We start from the raw sequence: 5,549 nt of genomic DNA, 5'->3' as shown, positions 1-5,549 counted from the left end.
GGTCCTAATCTGGGCATCCTCCACATGAGTCAAAACCCGGACCCGTAGGGGTACCTGTGAGGGGGTACTCCCTGTCCCTCTACCTGTCCTCGATGCTGGTGGAGGAAGCACATCAATCCTCCTCCTCTGGGCTGTCGTCTCACCTCGTCGATCCCTCCCACTGTTGCTATCACCTCTCCCACCATCCCCTCACCCCCTGCTCCAATCACCAAGCCTCCTCTACCTCTATCCATCACAGCTCGTCGAACTGCTCTCTCCACTCCTCTATCACCCTATCTCTACCTTTGTCTCCTCTCCTACCCCGGCCTCCTCCACCTCCTCCCTCATCCCCATCTCCCCCTCCCTCATCCTCATCATCATCAAAAGCGGGGCGCATCTCCGTTGGATCTGATATCCTCGCCACGGCACGAGCTGCAAACAGTCTCGCAAACTCATCCATCATCCCAGCATCCAAAATCTCAGGGGCATAATCCCATATCTAGCCTGCTAGCTGCGCAAACTCCTCCACGACCGCCGCATTGTCAATAGTCGGACCCCAATCTGGTATGTCCTGCCTCCGGTGCGCATACAAACAGGTCCCCTGTGGTATCCCCTGCTGCCGACCAAACTGCCGCAAAACTCTTGTAACCAAAAATCTCTCAATGACAAAAGGGGTCCTCCCTATCAAAAATTGGGTCATAAAGACATATGGCATCTCCAGCCCATCCTCAGCCCAAACCTCGCAACCTGTATACGGTCGCCATATGACCATATCAATATCATCCAACACCCTCCTCCAATGCTCCAGTTTGTCCAACTTCCGCTAGACAACTAACCCCCTATATCCATATGCATAGGCATGTCCAACTGGCCTATCTCTGTCCACCAGTGGCCTAGCTGCAGGAATGTGCTCCCAGCACCATACCTGTAGAAGTGTAATGCCAGCTGACAAACTGTCGTAACCCAGGTATACTACCTCGTGCAAGTCCCTGTATAAATGGGCTAGCATAGTCGATCCCCATGCGAACCTACGACCCTGTGTCACCATCTCCTCTAGCACCAGTCCCCATCCCATAGATAGTCCCTTCGACCTGCGGTCGGGACATAGAAAACCACCTACAAACCCTGCCAGTACTAATGGAAGAGGCGCATAATCCAAATCTAGAAACTCCTGCCACAGAATCTCATACCCGCACACTGTATCATCGTTAAATATCTGATGAAGTGCCTATGTCCCGCCCTCCTCTGATTGCTCATAAGGTAGTAGTGCACCTACTACAGGTATGCGCAGGATTCGGTAGCAATCCTCAGGGGTCACTGTCATCTCCCCTGTGGCAAAATAGAAGGTGTTCGTATCACTATGCCATCTCTCTGCAAGCGCTATCAGTAAACCCCGGTTCACAGTGAACCAAGGCATATCCAATAGGGAAGATAGGCCGCATCTCTCAATAATGTCCAAATCAGCCTATGCCAACCATGGTATCAATGCCCATGGTCTCGGGAACCGCTCGCGTGACTAAACCACTCTCAATCGCTCCTGTCAAACATCACAACAAGTCCAATATCAGTTTCCTCATCAAAACATAGATATCAAAATCAAAATCACATCAAAAACTTGAAAACTTTGAAAATCTAATCAAGTTCTACATCATATCCATCCATATCAACTTGTAATACAACTCAAGTTTTCAAAAATCATATCAAACTTGTAACACAACTCAAGTTTCCACATCACATCAACTTGTAACACAACTCAAGTTTCCAACCCATATCAACTTGTAACACAACTCAAGTTCCACAATCATATCAGCTTGTAACACAAATCAGGCTCCACATATATTAACTTGAAACAATGTCAATCAAATCAAGTTTATACCAAATCCACATCGATATCTATGAATAACTTGAAAAATCGCAAATCAAACCAAGTTATATCAATACTTATATTGAACAAACTATCAAAACATGACAACAAACACAAAAACGAAACATTTTACACCTATCCCAGCCAAACTGACCTTATCCCATCAATTTTCCTCACTCATCACTCATCTTTTCTCACAAAACTGACAGCATGCGCTAACTAAATTAACATGTGCACACATGTCACTTCAAAGAGGGGCAAAATGTAGACGTATAAAAATGACCATATTCTTAAATGAATATTTTATATTCATTTCTCTATTTAATTAAATCCAATTTAATTAAATCACCCACATTCCTCTATTTAAATTAAGTAAATTACTCAATTTATTTAAATTAAATTCACTAGGCCTCTTTTGACATTTAATGAATAAATCATTTTATTCAATTAAATCCCTTCTATCCACTTTTAATTAAATTCAAATTTAATTAAATAGTTTACCCTAAATTGAATAAATCTAATTTATTTGATTTCCCAAATTGCAATTAAATCCTATTATCCCTCCATCCACTTGCAAAATCCTACATCTCCCACTTGCCTCATAAACCCCTTTCTAACCTTCTTCTAGATTCTTCTAATCGCTTCTCAATTAGCCTAACCCATCTCCTAAACTTTGTCACATTCCTAAACAAAGGGAAGTCACTTCTCAAACCCTCAAAGTCTTTGAAAACCCTTAAAGACTTCAACCACTTAACTTTGAAAGTCTCCCAAACCATTAATGGTTAACTCAACCCTCTAGCATGATTAAAGAATTTCCCTAAACTCAACCTCCATGTAACCCAAGGGTCTCATCAAGCATTTATTGCTTTGACCATGGTTATCCTTAATCTTTTGCACAAGAGTTTATCCTTTCGGTAAAACCTTTATCCAATGGGTAATCCTAACTTAACCATAGCCTTTACCCCTAAGATAACCATGAGGCCTTCTCAAGCATTTAATGCTTCCTACCTCTCTTCTCAACCCAGTTTTATGTTGACATTTGTCACCATTTCATTGGTGACAATTGCAAACATGGATTCCCAACTTTCAAACTCAACCCTTGATTAAATCTTTCAATCCTAGCCATCCATTGCCCTATTTTTGCTATAAATAGAGCTGTCATTCCTCCATTTTCATAATCCAAGTCTTTAGCATCACACTTATACTAAAATCCATCCAAGCTTTAATATATCATTTGTGCTCATCATTTAGCCTCTCTTTTCAATAGGAATTAATCTAAATATGCATGTTTAGAGTATTTTCCTTATCATTTAGCTTAATCATAGACTAATATATCATGCTAGGATAGTCTTGTTACTAATCTTGTCATCTTATAACTAGTTTATTGCATTTATAGGATCATGTATAACTTAGGATGCATTTCATCTTAAAATCAACCAAAGCATCCCTCATTTTTGCATTTGTCACCCCTAAACCACTTTTCTCAGTGATCTAAGAGAAAAGACATTGGTTTGAGGGACCTTGTGAGATAGAGAACCATGGAACCAACCTTGGGAAACTGAGTCATACTTCATGACTCCATAGCTTGCACCAAGAAGTCATGTGGGTGGTGATCAACCAAAAATATATACGAACCAATAATGTACCTGGATTACCTGGACCCATCGTAAACTTACACCATCGCACAATTGTTTCTGCATCTATCAACTCAGCACCACCTTTGTACTTGAAATTCCACAAATGTTGTACATCGCTTGTCACATGCATCCTTGTCAACCAATAAAACATCCTTGCATTCTTGAATTGTGCGGTGCAATTATCTGACCATATTAAGTGTCGGTTGTATTGTATGTTCCTTTCCCTTAAACTATCATAGAAAACTTTAAAGCATCCTTGTACAAACTTTGATGAATGAGTATGATCATCACTTATGTAGAAGTGATACTCTCTTACAACCTTCCTATCCTCCTTTGTGCTATCATCTACATGCATGAATGCTATGTGTACAAAAATAGAAACTTGTGTAGAGTGATAATACATGGATTGCACTTCATTTTGAGGTTGTAGTGTATAATTTTCAGTGGAATCAATGATAGAGACAATGGTGCCAAGAGGAAATGTGTCCTTACATAACTTGAATTGCTCATCTAACCATCAAGCTCTATGTGTATGCATTATGTACTCATAAACTAGTTTCTCTTGAAACATTTTCATAAATTGAGCTACACATATATCATTTTTCACTAGCTCACATCTCTTCAAATCTTTTCCATCTTTAACTCCATATGTGATTGTCTTGTATTTTCTGAAAGAAACTAGTTTCGTACCAATTTCATGTGTGCTCTCCAAATGTATGCATCTTGGTAAGCGTTGCAAACCACCACATATGGCACAAGAACCTTCCAAAGAAGGCATCTTATAATAAATGCAACCATCATGTCTATTATATAGCACACTTGAAATAATTTTTCTTGCCGACTTAGGAGGTGCTTGTATATTACATTCCTACAAAACATCGTTAGTGTGCAAAGTAGAACAAATATGATGAAAAATATCATAATGCATGGAAAATTCAATATGTATCCTACAACAACACATGGTGCGTACATGATTAATCTTAATATAAAAAGGTTTTGCCATTTCAAAAAATCTTTGAGAAATTTTTATTTGAGGAAACTTTTGAAGGAATCTTTCATAAAATTTAGTTTGAGTCATATCCAAATAGTTTTTCGCATGTGGCTCATGATTTTTAGACCCAATTCGCCTTCTAACAACATCTCTTTGGTTGGGTGATAATCTTGTGTTGTCATACCAAAAATTTTCAATTAATGTTTTTAGTGCATCAACAACAACCTTGTCTTTGCGTGGTAGTCTACCTGAGAATGCCCAAAGAGAATTATTGTTAGGTTCCTCTATTTGTTCTCGCCTCTTTAACGATTTACTTAATGTTGTTCTACTAACGTTTAACGACTTACTTGTTTTGCTTATCAAATGATCTTTTTTTATTTTCTTGCTCATTATGGTTGATGTAATGACATGTCGAGTAGCATTAGAATCTTTACTACATGATTTTGAACCAATAGATTGATATGCATCAAATAGATTTCTGACAATAGTTCTTTCACTGTTACTTTCAGATGATCTTAGGCCTAAAATTTTCATTGTCTCTCTAAAATTCAAATTTTTAATCATTTGAACAATTAATTGACATCTTGCAGTTTGATTTAAGTTTTTAAAATAGTTTTGTCATATTCTTTTAACCATTCTCCTACAAGTCCGTTCATTCATTTTATTGGGCATTGACTTCAATATATTCTCATCAATGTCAATTAGATACTTTGGTTTCCTACGAATGATTCTAGGAGGTGTTAACATCGATGCATTATGTACATTCAATTCATCAAGTAGAGAAGGTGTAATATGTTCATCATTTAATTGATTATTCAATGCGGTATCTTCTTCAATTGCATTAGGTTCAAACGGTAAATGATCAAATGTTTCTTCTTCAATTGCATTAGGTTCAAACAGTAAATTATCAAATGTTTCTTCTTTAATTGCACTAGGTGCATTATATTCATTTGGTAAATCGAATTGAGATGTTGAGGATGACATACCTTCTTCTCCCATTGTTTTTATGTCACGCAATTTCTTCATACGCTGCCTTTGTCTTTCCTTTTGAGCCTCTCGTTGTTCCATCGTTCCTCGC

Source organism: Cryptomeria japonica, chromosome 1 (genome assembly GCF_030272615.1).
Source record: "Cryptomeria japonica chromosome 1, Sugi_1.0, whole genome shotgun sequence".
Classification (NCBI taxonomy): Eukaryota; Viridiplantae; Streptophyta; class Pinopsida; order Cupressales; family Cupressaceae; genus Cryptomeria; species Cryptomeria japonica.
The sequence above is the reverse complement of the archived record's forward strand: the minus strand, read 5'-3'. Positions refer to the sequence as shown.